The sequence below is a fragment of the Bos mutus genome, chromosome 22, assembly GCF_027580195.1.
Source record: "Bos mutus isolate GX-2022 chromosome 22, NWIPB_WYAK_1.1, whole genome shotgun sequence".
NCBI classification, from domain to species: domain Eukaryota; kingdom Metazoa; phylum Chordata; class Mammalia; order Artiodactyla; family Bovidae; genus Bos; species Bos mutus.
In genome coordinates, this window is record NC_091638.1 from 13,018,340 (window position 1) to 13,039,002 (window position 20,663).

Genomic DNA, 20,663 nt, shown 5'->3' on the forward strand with positions numbered 1-20,663 from the left:
AGTCTCTCGTCCCCTCTGGCCAGCTCCCTGTCTCTGGAGGACATGCCCTTCTCCCCAAGGGGGCTCTCCTCTGTCTCCAGGAAACAGCAAAAAGCAGGCAGCTCACTCTCTGCACCATCAGCCCTGTCTGGTGAGGACTTTATGAAACTTAACAATGAAGAAATGTCATAAACGTGTGCCTCAAAGGGCTCTAAGGTGGCACTCCTCCAACTTTAAAGTCTGCTCAGCCGGCTGTGGAACTTGTAAAATCCGGGTGTGACTCTGCTGCTCCAGCGTGGGGCCTGGGGTCTGCATTTTCACCAGGTGGCGCTGACTCCGCTGGTTACGGATCACACTCCAGATGGTCCCTCTAAGACGAGGCACACGGACCCAGACTTCCATACCCAACGCTGCCCGTGTCCCCTTCGCACTCTAGCGTCTCCTGCTCACCCTTTCAGAAGGAAAGCTCTCAGGATGGTCCCTTCTCTTCCCAGGCCACCCTTGGCACAGGTCACCACTGGTTCTTCTCTTCTTGGGTTGTGGGCACCAGGGAGGGAGAGGACCCATCACCCCGACAAGCATCCCTCCAGTAGCCTTTGCAAGACCTCCGCCGGGGACCACTGGCAGCTGAGCCCTGAGCCCGGCCTCGGCAAGCTATCCCGTCCACCTCCACCCTGGACGCAGACCAGAGGAGCTCGGCCTCTGTGAAAAGTGCAGAGTTCCCTTACCTCCCTGATCGTTCAGCTTTCCAAGCTCTGTCACATGGTGACTATGCGATGTGACACGGTTATCCCACTTTTCTGAACCTGAAGATCCTTATTTGTAAAAACGCACAAAACTACACACACGGGTTCATAGGAGCACTTTCACAATATCTAATAGGTCACCTAAGTGTCCACTGATAGATGAATGGATAAGCAAAATGTGATATGTATATGCATGTAAAGCTGGCCCTTGAACAACATGGGTTTGAACTGCACAGGGTCACTCCTCCACAGGTTTTTATCAGCGATGGGTATGACAGTACTACATGATCTGTGCTGGGTTGAATCCACAGATACGGCCCTGTGGAAATGGAGGAACCTTGGTTAAGATCAACTATAAGTTACAGGCATGTTTTCTTACCTTCTTTTCACTCCTACTGACAGCCTCATGCTTAGAACTTCTTTATAGATCTAGGGAAAAAAACCATACAAAACAGTCAGGTTCCATGAAAGGGCTTGTATATCTTCTTTCAAATTCTGAGTTGGATATGAAATCCCCAGTGTACACAAGCCACACTCTTAAATGGGAAATGAACCACTGAACATTAGACCTAAGGACAAAAACTCTAAAGCAACTTTAATCAGTCACCAAGGACTAAAATTGTCACCACTCAGCAGCCATTTATACACCCATTCATCTTGCCTGGATGACTAGTGAGTTGACCCATGAGTAGCTTAGGGGCTGCTGCTGCTGCTAAGTCGCTTCAGTCGTGTCCGACTCTGTGCGACCCCAGAGATGGCAGCCCACCCGGCTCCCCCATCCCTGGGATTCTCCAGGCAAGAACACTGGAGTGGGTTGCCATTTCCTTCTCCAATGCATGAAAGGAAAAGTGAAAGTGAAGTCGCTCAGTCATGTCCAACTCCTAGCGACCCCATGGACTGCAGCCTACCAGGCTTCTCCGTCCATGGGATTTGCCAGGCAAGAGTACTGAAGTGGGGTGCCATTGCCTTCTCCAGCTTAGGGGCTGAATGGCAGCCAAATACCCAAATGATGTACTTGAGAGAGGCTCCAAAATTACCAACCAACTCTAATGCACAGAAGCAGGTAAACCTCCTCTTGGCTGACTTTGGCTGGAGTGACATGCTAAGACCTAAAGAGTGTGTGCTTTGAAATCAGGTTCACTTGGACTTAAATGGAATTTTTCTACTCGCCTATCTGTGTCAAAATGGACAAGTTGCTTAACCTTGCTGGGTTGAGTTTCTTTAAGGGTAAACTAGAGATAATCTTTGCATCTATATTTGTGTATAAAGTGTATAGCAGATTTCCAAAGGTAGGGAACATGCTGAATAAACCAACAATGAATCTCAAGATCTACAGGGTAGGTCATCAAACTGGGGACCCAGGACAATCCATGTAGTTCTAGTAGCAGTCAGGAGAACCTGGTGGGTACTCGAGACCTGGGAGCTACTGCAGATGCCATGTGGGATGAAGTGAAGATGATTCACAAGTAGGGGAAAGATGGATGGAGAGGAATCAAATCTTTTCTGAAACTTGGCTTCCTTGGGCAATTCTCCTCGATAGGCTGGGGCACAGCATCCTCCAAGGCCTTGAACCTCCTCCTTGCAATGACCTTTCTGTACTGCTTCACTGCCACGGTTACATTTTAAACAGCCACATTGATTTTTTTTTCCTTCCTTTTACCAGCAAAATCCTCCAGGCTCTGTTGACAGAGCAAAGCACATGCTCCGTTTCTTTCGAGCTCTCTTCAAGGGCAGGCCACTGTGTCCACTCTTTATGCCTGGGTATGTGGAGAAAGCAAGCCGGGGATGCTGTAGGATCTCTGTAGATCACCAGTCCATACCTGGGCAGTGTGGGCAAATCAGGATGGTGCCACACAGGGACAGCTAGAGATGACTTGGAGTCAAGACTTGGGAAAGTGTAGGCTCTTTTTTTATATATTTCTTCATGGTAAAGAAGGGGTTGATGAGATTCCAGAGTTTGGGCTCACTTGTCTTTTCCCTTCAGACAGCCATTGGGTTTCCGCATTCACTGCTGCCAGCTCTTGCTGACACAAGGCTCAGGATGCTACATGCCAACTCCTCACCTAGCTCAGAGCTTGGGACTCAGCCACAGCCCAGACGTGTGGAAGGTGGCAGCATGGCCATGTTGAGAGGACTGATCCTGGTGGTCTGGCTGGATCCTCCCTCTGCCTGTTTGCTAGAAACACCTGCCCATTGGATAACGCCCACTGGGAGTGATGGAGAGAAGAGTTCTCCAGTGCCTTCATAGCCACAGAGTTTCCCAGAGAAACAGAACTCTCTGTATCTATAAAGAGGTTTACTATGAGGAACTGGCTCATATCATTATAAACAATGATGAATTTCAAGATTTACGGGGTAGGTTGTCATACTGGAGACCCAGGACAGCCAATGTAGTTCTGGTAGCAGTCGGGAGGTCTGAGAAACACGAGAACCATCCAAAGACTGGTGGGCTTGAAGCCCAAGGAGTTTCCATTGTGTCCAAAAGCAGAAAAGGCTGACATCCCAGCTTGAAGGCAGTCAAGAAGGAGAAGTTCTCTCTTACTCATGAAACGGACAACTTTTTTTCCATTCGTGTTTCAGCTGATTGGTTGAGGTCCACCCACATTAGAGAGGGCAATCTGCTTTATTCAGTCTACTGATTCAAATGTTAATCTCATCCAAAGACATCTTCACAGAAACACCCAGAATAATGTTTGACCAAATATCTGGGCACCCTGTAGCCTAGTCAAGTTGACACATAAAATTAACCATCACATTAAACAATTCATGTCTGTCATGACTGTGACACCATGAAACACTGTCAATCTACACCCAACCAGTCTGGCTACAAAAATATCAACCCATTTCCTTTCATATCCAAGGAAATAAGACTGAAGCCAGGGGGAAGAAGCAGCTTCCACTTGAACCCTATCTCATGAAAGTTTAGGATTTACCATTTTCTTGGCACACTACAGAGCATGGCATGCTGAAAAGAGCTTGGATTTATGGTGACGCGACCCAGGTTCAAATCCTGATCCTTACTGGCTGTATCACTGTGTGTAAGTGACTTAACATCTCTGGATCTCGGTTTTCTCATCTGTAAAGCAGGATGACAAAACCTCCCATACTGTTCTGTAAACAATGAGATAAGGCAAAGAGAGTGTTTGGAAGATGGTCAACCATGCCAACATCTTCATAACATGACACTGAAATGGGGGAAAATCCCAGTGTGAGACCAGAGCACAGAGGATATGTTGATTTACCTTCAACTTACCTACTACATGGTAGACACTGAAGAAATACTGAATAAATAAATGTAAACACAAATTTTAGGCCCCACCAACTGTGAGCTTTTAAATAGCACATACCAAATTTTGTCTTCCTATATTTAACATAATGCTGCGTTCATATATTAAGTTTTCAAAAATGTATTAGGATAGGTTATTAAAGTTTGAAATTCAAAAAATGAAGTTTGTTCATAAGCAGTTGCAGTCTGGGAGACTGCTTTATAAAAACGTGACACTATTAGATATTCACTTTCTGTGTCATTCCCCTTAGTGTGTCAGAGATTAAAATCACATTTAATAGCATTCTCTTATGTTCACACCGTCATCTAGCCACATTTTCAGTTCAATACTCCACCCACTACTGAAGCCATTACTTCTTACTTGGGGGAAGAGAGTAATTCTCTTTCACTCAAAGAGGGCACATTGGTCTCGTTTCCTCCCTCAAATATCACCTATAAAGTCATTTCTGATTTTCTATTTTTCAGTTTAATGTGACCTTTCTCTGTACTGAATAAAAATGTGTTCATCAACTAATCTCACCGAATTTTCTTTCTGAAAATGAATTCCATGGCTGTATGCAGAGACTTCCTTGTTATGTTAACAAAAGGGAAAAGGCTGAGTCACCAGGCTTATGATTCATTGACTTATCAGGACAGTGAGTCAGCTGGGCTCTGACTGGAGACTGTCAGCAGGATGAGGAAGCCAGGTAAGACCTGGGCCCCTCTAATTGCCAACATGGAAAAAGGGAGCAGGTCTGCAATGGGCAAAACGTTCCAATATACATTTCTCCAAAAATTATATATAAGTGGCCAATAAGCATGTGGAAAGATGCTCAATATAATTAGTTGTTGGGGAAATTCAAATCAAAATCACAATGAGATGCTACTTCATGCTCACTAGCATGGTTATAATCAAAAAGTCAGATAAGAGCAAGTTTTGACAAAGATGTGGAGAAATTGTAATGTTCATATATTGCTGGGCTGAATGTAAAATGGTAAGCCATCCTGGAAATCATTTGGCAGTTCCTCAGATAGTTAAATACAGAGTTCAAATATGATCCAGCAAACCCATGCCTAGATATCCACCTAAGAGAACTGAAAATAGACATCCACATTAACACTGGTGCCTGAATGTTCATAGCAGCATTATTCATAATAGACAAAGAATAGAAATAATCAGATGTCCGCCAACTGATGAGTGGATAAGTAAAAGGTGATACCCACACGATGGTATATTATACAGCAATAGAAAGATATGAATACTGATATGTGCTACAACATGACAAGTCTTCAAAACATTACAGGAAGTGAAATAAGCCAGTCACAAAGGGCTAGAGGTTATACAGTCACATTTATATGAAATGCCCACAACAGGCAAATTCATAGAGACAGAAAGTAGATTAGCAATTGCCTGAGGCTCAGGGGGATGAGAAGTCACGAAAACTCGTGTTCACACAATCTGTACATGAGCGTTTATAACAGACTTTTGTCTCTTCTGGCTGCGCTGCACAGCTTATGGGATCCTCATTCCCAGACCAGGGATTGAACCCGTGCCCTCGGTGGTGAAGGCGCAGAGCCCTAGTCACTGGACAGCCGAGGACTTCCCTTCAACTTGATTCTTAATTGACCCAAACTGGAAACGACACGAGGAACGAATAAACGAACTGTGGTACAGCCCTGCCCAGGAATACTATACAGCAATAAAAAGAAAAGAACGTTAATACGTGCAACAACAAGGGTGGATCTGAGATTCATTAAGCTAAGTGCAAGAAGCCAGACTCAAAGACTACGCACTGTGTAATCCACGTCCACGACACGCTGGGACAGGCAAGAAACCACAGGAATAAAACACACATCAGCGGTTGCTAGGAGCTGGGGGCAGGGGGACAGGCTGACCACAGAAGGACACAGAGGAATTTTTTAATTGTTCTGTATGTTGACTGCAGTGATGGTCACAGGTATTTGTTATGTATTTGTCAAGTATGAATCTGTCAAAAGTCACAGGATTATATACTAAATAGGGTGACTTCACCAGCATGTAAACTTTTTCTCAACAAAAAAATTTTTTAATCGTTTTAAAAAACTACTAACTATGCTAAATTTAAAAAAGGGGTCCTTATTTTTGTTTACCATTCTGTTGAAAATGTTTGCCAAATATGTAAAAACATGAAAACATACTTATAATTGCATATCAAGTAATCAAATGATTATATTATATATTTATAATATACATACAAATACTATATTTAAAAAATTCTTACATATTAGGGATGAAAAGATGGGAAAAAAATTAACCAACATGCCAACAGTAGTCATTTATGACTGTTGGGGTAGGGGAGCCCTGGATGGTTTTTCTCATTTTTCTAGTTTTTAAGTTATATTTAATATGTATTATCTTTCTGTAAAGAAAATCACATATTATGTTTATGAAAAAGGATATGTAGGAGTTAGGATAAACCTTCCCAAATATAAACATGTGCTCAGAGTATATGTATGTACATTGGTCTAAAACAGATGTTTATTAAACAAGTCATTATTCTTTGTAGCTCAGGTTTCCTTTTCTGCAAAATGAGAGGAATTTGAGATTTTTGCTACTGCTCTCCTCGAAGGCAAAATAAACAAACAGCAGCTAATTCAGAGTGGGTGGAAAGGGGAGTCTGTAAAAAAAGAAGCATTCATTTGCACATCTGATTTAATTCACATTCTCAATGAAATATTTTCTAGTTTCACGGTTCGCTTTCCAGTAAACAGTGGAGCTCTCCAATTACTAAGCAACGTGTTGATATGAGCCACACTCTCTCACTCATCAAGTCTGTGACAATATGTCCAATGAAAGAAAATCTGCCAGCCCAGTTCTGTTTCCATAGCACTGGCTGAAACTAAGCTCTTTGTGACCAGATTTATAAAGCGGCCTCTTATTATCAGAGACCACACTGATAGCACCAGGTCCTGAAGGAAAGTGGATCCTAACTCTCCCGCCTAACCTCACAGGGCCCCCAATGCTGCTGCATCACATACAGGATTAGATGGTTTGAGGTGACCAAGAAACGAGGACATCCTGAGTATTTTTGAAAGACAATTTTCTTTGAGCCAATATGTGTTTTATGACCCACTGAGGGAGTGACCGGAGGACTGCTGTAATATAAATTGTCAGGAGGTGGCAGGGCTATGAAATCAGATAGATCTGAGGTTATTCTGGCTTCTACTTCAAATTTGCGGCAACACACAATTTTTTAACTTCTTTGACCCCCAATATTCTCATATGTAGCAAGGGAGACAATAAGACCTAGCTTTGAAAATTATGAGGATTAAATGGGGGCAAAAGAAAAGTACCTAATATACAATAGGCACTTAATAAAATGTCAGTTCTTTTCCATGGAGGCCCAGGATGTTCTTTGAAACATCATAAGGAAGTCTAGCCAATTGTTCTAGAGACAACAATTAGAGTGTCTGTGTTTGTGTGGGTCTGTGTGTGTCTGTGTGGGTCTGTGTGTTAGGAGTAGGATCAGAAAGAATTAAGTACAATGATGTGAATATATAATTACAGGTGGCAGCTGAAAGCTACAAGATCTGGAAGAGAGGTTTTTAGACTCCTAGTGTAAAGGTTCTAAAGAAAGAGAAACAATTAGGCAACCCATTTGAAAAGCTTGACCATAGTGTCATAGTGTATTCTCATTGAAAGACATTTTCCTTTTTCAATTTTTAGCTGCACAGCACCATGTGGGATCTTGGTTCCCCAACCAGGGATCAAACCCATACCTCCTGCATTGGAAGGCAGAGTCTTAACCACTGGGCTGCCAGAGAAGTCCTGAAATGTATTTTCAAGTTCAGATCAGATCAGTCGCTCAGTCGTGTCCGACTCTTTGTGACTCCAAGAATCTCAGAACGCCAGGCCTCCCTGTCCATCACTAACTCCCGGAGTTCACCCAGACTCAGGTCCATCGAGTCAGTGATGCCATCCAGCCATCTCATCCTCTGTCGTCCCCTTCTCCTCCTGCCCCCAATCCCTCCCAGCATCAGAGTCTTTTCCAATGAGTCACCTCTTCACATGAGGTGGCCAAAGTACTGGAGTTTCAGCTTCAGCATCATTCCTTCCAAAGAAATCCCAGGGCTGATCTCCTTCAGAATGGACTGGTTGGATCTCCTTGCAGTCCAAGGGACTCTCAAGAGTCTTCTCCAACACCACAGTTCAAAAGCATCAATTCTTCAGTGCTCAGCCTTCTTCACAGTCCAACTCTCACATCCATACATGACCACAGGAAAAACCATAGCCTTGACTAGACGAACCTTTGTTGGCAAAGTAATATTTCTGCTTTTGAATATGCTATCGAGGTTGGTCATAACTTTCCCTCCAAGGAGTAAACGTCTTTTAATTTCATGGCTGCAGTCACCATCTGCAGTGATTTTGGAGCCCAGAAAAATAAAGTCTGACACTGTTTCCACTGTTTCCCCATCTATTTCCCATGAAGTGATGGGACCAGATGCCATGATCTTCGTTTTCTGAATGTTGAGCTTTAAGCCAACTTTTTCACTCTCCACTTTCACTTTCATCAAGAGGCTTTTGAGTTCCTCTTCACTTTCTGCCATAAGGGTGGTGTCATCTGCATATCTGAGGTTATTGATATTTCTCTCGGCAATCTTGATTCCAGCTTGTGCTTCTTCCAGTCCAGCGTTTCTCATGATGTACTCTGCATATAAGTTAAATAAACAGGGTGACAATATACAACCTTGACGAACTCCTTTTCCTATTTGGAACCAGTCTGTTTTTCCATGTCCAGTTCTAACTGTTGCTTCCTGACCTGCATACAAATTTCTCAAGAGGCAGATCAGGTGGTCTGGTATTCCCATCTCTTTCAGAATTTTCCACAGTTTATTGTGATCCACACAGTCAAAGGCTTTGGCATAGTCAATAAAGCAGACATAGATGCTTTTCTGCAACTCTCTTGCTTTTTCCATGATCCAGCGGATGTTGGCAATTTGATCTCTGGTTCCTCTGCCTTTTCTAAAACCAGCTTGAACATCAGGAAGTTCACGGTTCACATATTGCTGAAGCCTAGCTTGGAGAATTTTGAGCATTACTTTACTAGCGTGTGAGATGAGTGCAATTGTGCGGTAGTTTGAGCATTTTCAAGTTAACTGTATCCAATTTTCTTTTTTTCTTTTTTTAAAGCAAAATAACAACAATAAAACACACCAAGATTCAGAGAAAATCAAGGAATTTCTCAAGGTCTCACAACCTGTGGGAAGCAGAAAGGAGATTAAAACATTCCAAGTCCCCTTTTGCTGTGAGGTAGGGCCCTTCTTTGAAATGCCTGAGTGCACGGGCCTGTGCTAGACGCTGGATGAAGCCAGGTGTATGCCCACCCGTCAGGGCAGTGCCAGGGAGCAGAGGACAGGAAGATGGGGAGAGGGGACCACAAGCTGGAAGGTGATACAAGCACAACTGCCAATCCGTTAGGATAAGGAATGAAGCCCATATGCACACACTTGTGCGTAGATGTTTACATCACACTGGGTTGCAGCAGATTGCTCTTTGTCACGGAGGGTTCCATCGAAAATACGTCTAGTCTGCTCAACAAGGAGAATATGAGTCTCAAAGAAATCCATGAAGAGGGTGAGGGATAACGCTTGATGGAAAATAAAAGAAAGACATCTGAGAGGATTGCAAGCATCCTGGAAGGGTTTATCAGGCTGTGGGACCTGAGGAAAGTCACTCAACAACCCTTTCCTCACTTTCATTTCGGATTGTGTTGTCCTGGCCAGCACAGGACTAGAACTGAGGTCATGGGCATGCAACGGATAAATGATTTAGAAATGCTAGTTGCACATCCAGGACTCAAAGCCCTTGCCCAGCTTCTTCCCTCTCCTGGGGAAATTCTAAGTCTTCTTAAGGAAGGTATTTGGGTGTTTCAGGTAGAGTTTGAAATCAGTGTCTCTGCTGCACTGAGTGTTAAGTGTCATTCCTAAAAGGATGAGACTAACAGACAGGGCTTCACAACGGCCTGAGATCCTGGACTTGGAGCTGCATGCAGGCTCACAGTGGGACTCTCGGTTGTCTCTTGCAGAAGAGGTTTTGGATGTTCTCTAAGCAAAAAGAAGAATAAACTGGGTATGTGATAGACCGCCGGACGTGCTCACCACCACATCTTTTTGTTTTCCCCAGGGTACACAGCGAAGCTCCTTTCCCCAGACTCCCGAGCAATTAGGCGTGGTCACACGACTAGCAACCCACCCCAGTACTCTTGCCCTGGAAATCCCAAGGACAGAGGAGCCTGGTGGGCTATAGTCCGTGGGGTTGCAAAGGAGTTGGACACAACTTACCGACTAAACAAAAAACAGTATGTACATTATGGTGTAATGTACAATTATGTACAGACAGAATGTATATTATACATAATGGAGAAGGGTCTGGGGATCTGCCTGATGGTAGAGCTGCATGACGCAAAAATCATGAATCAATAAAACACCAAATGATATGAGCAAGAAGTTATATTGTACTGCATTACACACTAAGATTTGGAGGTTTAGCTGTTATAGCATTTAGCCTGCCCTACTTATATTTCATCAGTCATGAATTGTACATACTTCCAAACTTTAATACTTCGTCTAGATTTGAGGAAGCACAGTCATATGAGAATGCTAAAAGAGGCTTAATGACATGCTCACATTCACACAGCTAGCGTAATGGCGACAATCCAAGTCTCTTCAATTCTGGATCAGAAGTGGCAACAGTTGACTGATTGACTCACCACTCATGGGCACAGTGCATGAACTATGGAATGTTGTGCTCAGTATTTTGAACACTAACCATCTGAATTCTATGACTGAGGCAGGGATCAGAGCTTGAGCATCAGCTGGATTGGTGGAGAGGAGGCAAAGCACTGAGAGCCCTACTGCGTTTAGAAAAGGGGAAGGTTCTACTTTGCAGAATTGAGCTCAATCTCAAGTCCTGTCAGAGTACAGATGAGAGATGCCTCAGCCTGCCGCGTTAGTGTGTGTGCCCGTCAAACTGCCTTTGGACATTAGATCTCCCATTTGTACCATGGTGTCTGGTTGCCAGGGTTACAGTGCTCTCCTTGAACAGAAAATCAAATCGTTTCCTAAAACCCAGAGGTAAAGGTCATAGTGGGTAGAACATGCTTCCTTTCTGGTATATAAATGGAAAACTGTGCTGCAGGGGAAACAAGGACTTCAGATTCCTCCATTGAGGCCAAGCTGGTAAAGATGATCTGGGCAGAAACTTCACAGCTGAGCCTTATATTCAATACAAGAGAGCATCCTGACAATGCAACATGAAATCCATAGTTGGACACTGGAAAGGAAAGCTGAAAAACTACACAAGATCCCACGTCTTTGAGGGAACACGGTCCCTCATGAATTACCCCACATTCTCTACTCTCAGCTAACTTGTTTACTCTCCCAACTTTTAGAGTGAATTAAGTACATGCAAGGAATAAAAGGGGCTTCCCAGGTGGTGTGAGTGGTAAAGAACTTGCTTGCCAGTGCAGGAGATGCAAGAGACATGGGTTTGATCTCTGGGTTGGGAAGATCCCCTGGAGGAGGGCATGGCAACACACTCCAGTATTCTTGCCTGGAGAATCCCATGGACAGAGGAGCCTGGCAGGCCCATGGGGTCGCAGAGTCAGACACGACTGAAGTGACTGAGCACGCGGCACGCACAAGAGGAACAAAAAACTCTACAAATGTAACAATACATCATTGGAAGAAGGACATCTCCCAGATCCCACATGTAACTTAAACAAGGGTTTGATCTTCTGTCTTTTCAGGGCCCACACAAACTCAGGAGTAAGGGGGTGAAGGGGAGGATAGTTTAGTGTTACAGCACACGCTTGCAGAGACAGAGCACCGCTGTCAGAAGGCTAGAGGGGAACAGGCTGTTCAAAGGCTTAGAGAACAGGGGAGAGAGCTATCAGCTGTCCTGTGCTTATTGCTTTTTATTCTTCTTGTCATTTTTACTAGTGTTGATGCTTTTAATAATATTGATACTACTTCTAATTCTACTAGTATTTATGACCACTAGTTATTCTAAAATAATTTCCAGTGAAAGTATCATAAGTGTACTATAGGCAAGTATAACTGTACAGGAACATATGAAATGAAGTTTCCTTCTACATACTTTGATACCCAGCAACTACTCAGCAGCAACCAATCTAAAACCTTTCTTGTATTACTTCAGAAATATTCTATGTTTATATAAAGGCATATAAATATATTTGGACAGGTGTGGGATATAATATATACTGTTTCTCAATAAATGTTTTTAATATAACTTAACACTGTGTCTTGGGCATGTTTCCTTGTTAGCACCTGTTGTTAAGTCACTAAGTCGTGTCTGACTCCTTGCGACCCCATGGACTGTAGCCCACCAGGCTCCTCTGTCCATGGGATTCTTCAGGCAAGAATACTGGAGTGGGGTGCCATTTTCTTTTTCAGGGGATCATCCTGACCCAGGGGTCAAACCCATGTCTCTTGCATCTCCTGCATTGGCAGGCAGAGTCTTTACCTCTGAGCCATCAGGAAGCCTGTTAGCACCTGTAGAGCCATATATATATAGATATATATGAGAGATACAAATTTGGCAACATGGTTCAGTAAAAAGAGTATGAGGCACAGGTAAGGATGAAAGGATTTGACTAAAAGGTAACAATAGCTTCAGTCTTTACAATAGAAGCTTTGCAACAACCTGAACATCTATTAAAATGAAATGTCACTATAGTATCAACAGAAAAATATATAGCAAAATGGCATATCTTGCTTGATGTGAAATTTTAATTACATGACACAAAAAAGTTCTTGGACCAGATTTGGGCTGATTTTTCTTTCTCATGCTCTATATTTGTACTTGATTCTTTTACTATAATAACTTACTCAAGCTTCATGTCTTAAACCTTCTTATCACACTGAGGATGTATAATAAACATACTTTAAATTCTTAATCTGTATGGTTCTTTAATTTGGCCTCCTTCAGTATAGTTAATTCAGTCTGCTTTTCTTGAAGAGTACTTATATTCCTTAGATGTGGGGTTATTTTGTTTTATGAATTAACTTGGCTTGACCCACTAAGAAAAATATAACAAGCCTAAAACTTAACTTGAGCAACTCTTAAACAACTTCATTAGGTGAGTTAAGAAATAAGGTGGGAACATCTCAGTATGCAGAGAGGGAAGGAGTGGGTGCTACAATCTGGGTTTGACTGACCGTTATGAGTGACCTTCCTGGCTTTTTCAGCTGACCGTTACCCTTGGCTTACCTGATGGCTCAGATGGTAAAGAATCCACCTGCAACGTGAGAGACCTGCATTCAATCCCCAGTTTGGGAAGACCCCCTGGAGGAGGGAACGGCTACCCACTCCAGTATTCTGGCCTGGAGAATTCCATAGACAGAGAAGCCTGGCGGGCTACAGTCCACGGGGTCGCAGAAAGTCGCACACGACTGAGCAACTAAGCACAGCACCCTCATGGTACCTTTCCCCGGGAGCTTTCACTCTCTCTTGTAAGAGGTTCAGCCACTAGATCAGGGATGAAGGAACTGTGAGTGGGGGATGCTTAGAGGCTTACCAATCTGCTGGCCACCATTACCATCACCTCCCTCATCTCTAGCTAGGTGTAGCACTGGGGTGATCTTTGTCATGCGTAAATGAGATCTTTATCTCCCTGGCTGGAAATCCAAGCACAGCTTACCACTGTGCTGGACTCAAAGCCCAAGTCTCTCTCATGATGTGCAAGGCCCTGCATGATCTGACTCCTGCCTTATCTCCTTCCTTCCAATCTCTAGGAATTCTCAAGTGGAAGCCAGAAGACGAGAGAACTTGTTAAGGTAATTCACAGAGAGCAGCATTCTGGTGAAGAGGGGAAAAGGGTGGAGAGCAGCTCTGGAGGGATGAAAGGGATCCCACATGATAATCCCTGGAAGTTAAGTGGCACAGGCCAGTAGGGCTAGTGGTTACTCGCGTTGGGAAGCGAGAGCTTTCCTGAGGAGCCATGTCCGCTTGCCTCGGGGATTCTAGGTCATCTAGTGTGAGGAGAGAAGGTGGGCAGCGAGGCGTGCACGGCTGTTGACCCTCCTCCCATGGACGTTCTTCTCTCAAACCTTCCACCCCACAGGGCTCGGAAAATGCCTAAATAAAGTGAGGGGGCATTTTGATTCCCTCTAGGACAGGCACCAGGAGAACATGCTTCATCCAAGGGAAGCATTGTAGTCTGTAAGTGGAGCAAACTCATAACATCCATGAAGCCTCAATCAAGGTCCTCTTGAGCATCATGATTCATGATTTTAAACAATTCACTTATAATTTGAACATTTCCCAAGCAATCCATGCAGAATTCTACTTTTTTTTTTTTTAATAAGAACAGAACATAGTTTTTCTGCTTAAGGTGTATGTGTGTGTGTGGGCGCATGTGAGTATGAAGAGGTGAGCTGGGGTTCTGCCTGCTCCCCCTCCTTTCCTTATCTCGGTAGCATCTAGATAGCAACAGAAAATAGCAATAGAATCTCTGATACAGTCCAACTTCACTGCTTGGACAGGAAGCCTAGTCCTAAGGCTTCAGTCCAAGTTCATGCAGGGACTAGAGTTTAGAATCTCCTTAATACCCAGTCCAGGGTTCCGTCGGGCTCCCTACCCTGCCTCCCATATGGCCTCTGGCACACTCACAAGTATATGGTTAAGCAGATCCAAAGCATATTAGATTTGGGGAATAGCACATGGAGTGGTGGTGTTAGAAAATGCAATAGAACAGATTGGGTTCAGGAGTGTGGTACATGTCAAAAGAAAAAAGGAAATGGAGCAAATATTAAACCCCAAATGCATTTTCTGCTGACTTAAAAAAAATCAAATCTGCCAAATACTTATGTTTAGGGATGAGCAAGTGTTAAGGCCACCATTTTATCAACTCATTAATCAAGAGGCAAGGCCTCTCATTCTCACAGATGTTAAGGATGAATTATTCCTAAAGCATGCAGGCCACGGATGACAGGTACTCCATCAGCCTAAAGTATTTTTGGAAGCAGGGGAAGTCAGTGAAAACTGACCTGGTTACCAGAGTCAGCTGGAATGCAAAGCTGTTTTGATGGCTACCACAGGAAGCAGCAGACACTGAAGAAATGACTGTCCTATCTGTTAAAATAATCTAATTAGATATTGGTTGTTTGAGCTTCTTTAAGTCTTCACAGAATAGGAGACTGAAGATCTTATTAAAGCTGTTCTGAGAACAAGGCTAACTTTCCTTTGAAAGTTTTTTTTTATATTTTAATTAGAGGCTAATTACTTTACAATATTGTATTGGTTTTGACATACATCAACATGAATCCACCACGGGTGTACACATGTTCCCAATCCTGAACCCCCCTCCCACCTCCCTCCCCATACCATCCCTCTGGGTCATCCCAGTGCACCAGCCCCAAGCTTCCTGTATCCTGCATCGAACCTGGACTGGCGATCCATTCCTTATATGATATTATACATGTTTCAATTCCATTCTCCCAAATAATCCCCTACCTCCCACTCCCACAGAGTCCAAAAGACTGTTCTATACATCTGTGTCTCTTTTGCTGTCTCGCATACAGGGTTATCGTTACCATCTTTCTAAATTCCATATAAATGCGTTAGTATACTGTATTGGTGTTTTTCCTTCTGGCTTACTTCACTCTGTATAATAGGCTCCAGTTTTATCCACCTCATCAGAACTGATTCAAATGCATTCTTTTTAATGGCTGAGTAATACTCCATTGTGTATATGTACCACAACTTTCTTATCCATTCATCTGCTGATGGACATCTAGGTTGCTTCCATGTCCTGGCTATTATAAACAGTGCTGCGATGAACATTGGGGTATACGTGTCTCTTTCAATTCTGGTTTCCTCAGTGTGTATGCCCAGCAGTGGGATTGCTGGGTCGTATGGCAGTTCTATTTCCAGATTTTTAAGGAATCTCCACACTGTTCTCCATAGTGGCTGTACTAGTTTGCATTCCCACCAACAGTGTAAGGGGGTTCCCTTTTCTCTACATCCTCTCCAGCATTTATTGCTTGTAGACTTTTGGATCACAGCCATTCTGACTGGCCTTTGAAATTTAAAGCACAAACCAAGTAGTCCATGCAGTGAGTTCTTGGGACATTCTCTTATTGTGACTCCATGCTTTCGAATTTCCAAGTTTGGGCTCTACACCTACCACTTCTGATGTGTCTGCATTTCATTCTAAATACTGACTGACATTTAGTGTCAAAAGTAAACATTTACAGGAAACAATCACTGCAGGGGTGTGGCATTAGGGCTCTAGACACTCGACTGCTCCCAATTGAGCCTGAGTGACTGGGAGAGCTGGTCACTGAAAGATGGTCACTAAGTCTTGTTCCACACTTAAGCCATCTGTGTCTATCGACCAGTACCCAGTTAGTGTCATCTTTTGTCTCTTCTCATATAAATTTAAATCTAAGTTCTTGAGTCTGTCGTCTTCCCGCTCAAAGCCCATTTATCCTCTATATTTTCAGATAAATTTTAGAATCAACCCAACCTGATGATAAAGTATTTCAAAATGAGAACATCCGTGCTCTCTCTGAGTTTTCAGTACTTATTGAAAATCCAACAAGTTGAGCAAGTGCCCTGCAACTAAACGAGACCATTTATCAGACAGTCACAGCTTTTCCTCTGCAAATTATTTTTTTTTTTCCTCTGCAAATTATTTACATTGATAGAAAAATCACTGGTGCGTGATCCAGATTCTTCCAGCAATGATTCATCATGAATGAACTTTAGTTAACAGATTAAATGCCACACTACCTTTGGAAAATTAGGACATTCAACCCAGATTCTACTTAGACTTTTAATGCAAGAACTAGAACAACCTTTTCTTCCACTGTCAGAGCGTCTAAGAACTCTAGAGAGGAGTTTTTGTTCAAAAACACTATGGTTACCAAAGGCAGAATCTGAGGGTATCTTTGCTTGTGATCAGAGTATACAGACCATCAAACTAGCGAATAAGGCACGACCAACTCTAATGGGTGTTTGTGACACAATGATTCCAGATTAGGAATTTTCAGCTCTGGTCACAGTGCCTAAGTAATTCAGACCAGACTTCCACCAAGAACACTTAGAAAAACAGAAGAAAGCATTTTTAAAGAATCTGTTTGGAGGCATCAGAGAATTAAGAAGACAGTGAAAAACATGAGGAGCTGTAGGTCCAGGAAATAGGAAGAGAACAGAACACAGAGAAATAAACCCAGCATTTAGAGCCACTTTCTGTAGGGTAAGCACATGGGAAGCGAACCTGTTAGTAATTTTTCAACCGATTACAATGGGTTAGAGCTGCTCACCCAATGTCTTTCTCACTCAATCCCTTTCTGATACCTTTGGAGAATGTCCTGTCCATCCCATGTACAACTAGTGGGGATTTTAATCATGACTTCCAATTGGCCAGGCATATGATCTAAGCTGAAGGCAATCAAATAATATGCCACCCAGGAGAACATCAATAAGATAAATCATACAGTTGAGAACTGAAATTTGAAGAGGTCCATCCAACCATTAGAAGTAGCTAGGAGAAGGGTTATAGGAAAGAAGTCAGTCCACTAATGTGTGATCAGGAAGCTTAAGAGTGGGTGGTGCCATGGAGCCCAAGAGAAGGGAGTGCTTCGTGAAAACCAGGGAGGTCAACTATGCCAGATGCTACTGGGAGGTCAGGGTGATGACAAAAAAAGTATCCATTATGCACAGCTCCGTGAAGGTTGTTGGTGACTTTTGGGAACAAAATTTCAGTGGTAGGGGCAGAGCCAGATTGGAGTGGGAAGAAAAGAAACCAGGTAGTGAAGAAATGCAAACATGGAGTAGATTATTATTTTGTGGTTTGGCTTTGAAGTGGGTAGAAAATGTAGCCACACCTGGAAGTAGATAAGGAGTCAAGGAGTGTTTGTTTTCCTTCAGGTGAAAGACATTCAGGCATGCTTGTATGATTTCTCTGAAGTCAAACTGATTTCTATCATACATGAAACCACCTTTTGTCCTAGTTTTAAGTTCTTTATTTTGTTCCCTACAACTAACTTCTTGATATCAGATGTTGACAACAAATAAGCCTGGAAGCCCTGCATTTGGACATAAATATTTGAGAACTTGGGCTTCCCTGATAGCTCAGTTGGTAAAGAATCTGCCTGCAATGCAGGAGACTCCAGTTCGATTCCTAGGTTGGGAAGATCTGCTGGAGAAGGGATAGGCTACCCACTCCAGTATTCTTGGGCTTGCCTTGTGGCTCAGCTGGTAAAGCATCTGCCTATAATGCGGGAAACCAGGGTTTGATCCTTGGGTTGGGACGATCCCCTGGAGAAGGGAAAGGCTACCCACTCCAGTATTCTGGCCTGGAGAATTCTATGAGAACTTTAGAACTGTCATGAAATGGGCCCTAGGTCTTCTAGTCCAATCACAACGTGCTTTGCTAACTTTCTGCGTTTGGGTAATGACAGAATCTCCTCCTTGAAGGCTAGCAAAGCCAGACACAGAATTTCCACTTCACTGCTGAATGCAATGGTTTGCAGGACTCAGATTCACTCTCAGAGCTGTCAGAATTATAGAGAGAGAAACAGCCTGAAAGTCCCTATTCCCAGTCTCTGGAGAGTATGATATGTGTGAGCCTGTTCTTTAGACCATGGCCATCTTTGCAATATTGATAACAATGAGTCTCTGGACTATATATCTGGGGGTTGAACCTTGTAATTGGGCAATCTCTCTGATGTGCATTATGAACCCTTAAGTAGCCAATCATTTCAAATCCTCAGCTAGCATGTCTATTTGAGGGAGGGGATAGTTCAACGTTTAATATTCTTATCTCTTAATTAAACAACTGACCCCATGAGGTTCTTTCAGCTCTAAGCTCCAATTCAGAATCTAGACTAAGTTGTGGGCAAAGCAGTCACTATATGAGGCTTATTTAGGAGCCCTTTTAGTAGGGAAGGGAGAAGGCAATGGCACCCCACTCCAGTACTCTTGCCTGGAAAATCCCATGGATGGAGGGGTTCTGGTAGGCTGCAGTCCATGGGGTCGCTAGGAGTGGGACACGACTGAGCGACTTCACTTTCACTTTTCACTTTCATGCATTGGAGAAGGAAATGGCAACCCACTCCAGTGTTCTTGCCTGGAGAATCCCAGGGACGGGGGAGCCTGGTGGGCTGCCGTCTATGGGGTCACACAGAGTCGGACACGACTGAAGTGACTTAGCAGTAGCAGTTTAGTAGGGAAAAGCCAAAAAAAGAGCAAGATTTGTGAGCAAGAAAACTAAAACCAAAAGGTAAATTAAGATGAAGCAACCAAAGCATTTAAAGTGTCTTAAAAACTTCTATTAATAGAGAGCAGATGGATGAGTATCTCAAGGAATGAGCCAACATCAGATTCTGCCTACATGGTTGAATATATTATTAATATAAAGACCTTATTATCAAAAGCAAAGTTGAACACTTTGTTCCCAGGTTCCGGTCATGGTCTGCAAACTTTCCCACAGATACAAGATTACCTGAAATAGATTGCTGCTCTCCTCCCAGGCAAGCCAGTGAGTGTTAGTCACTTCAGTCGTGCCTGACTCTGTGACCCTGTGGACTGTCCCTGCTAGGCTCCTCTGTCCATGGAATTCTCCAGGCAGGAATACCGGCGTGGGTTGCCATTTCCTCATCCAGGGATCAAACCCTCATCTCTCAGGTCTCCTGCATTGGCAGCCTGGTTTCTTTACCACTAGCACCAACCAGGAAGTCCCTAAGTACAGCTAAGAACCTACTAAAATAAGCAGTATTTTCAACAGGACATTAAACATCTGGCTCAAGACTTAAAAACCTATGAAACTACCAGACTGCTATTTCTGAGAGTGCTAGGCAACTGACTTCATCTGGCATGAAGGCTCGGGGTGGGGGGGGGGGTGGGGGGCAGGGACTAATTCTATATTTGAGCAAGGTGTCTTTTTTGAAAAAAATTCAGCTTATTAGGACTTCCTATTTTCTTTTGAATTATCTAGGTTGTTGCATTTTTCCTCAAAAATTTCCTCTCAAAAGAAAGATGCGAATAAACTTGCATGTATACACACACACACACACTGTAGATGAATTTATTTCTTTTAGAGAGATCAATAGTGCAATTTTTGTAGTTTTTTTAAAAATACTGCAAGTCTGATGAAAGACTGGGGAACATTAAGTTGATAGCACTGGGCCCATTTCACCATGGAAATGGCAGTGATCTGTCTTTACCGGGATAGGTTCCTGTTTAGAGAATGGTCCTGTCTTCTCTGCTAGCGCCAGCACCACCCATGGACTCCCTGAGTGCCTTAAGACTCATCAAATATCCCTCACCACATAGCTTCTATCTGAGCAACCCATTTCACAGCATAAAAGCTGGGGCACTTCACTCTCGCCTCTGGAATTCTCTGGACTCATCATCTACTTTAGCACTAAGAAGAAGCTGGCCCCTTACCTTGGTTGTGTTGCTAACTGGAAAAGCTGCGTGGGTTGGGGTGCTTCTTTCAGAATGTGTGATATATTCTCGACCTACAACCGAGACACATGGCCTGAGAACAAAGTAACAAAGCAGAAGTGCTTTCTCTCATCCTTACACTTGGTAACTTGCTGGCAGAGTGTTTGCTTCCCATTTCAGAACTTTGGGTTCTGTTGATCTAAGTCTTCATTCTCAA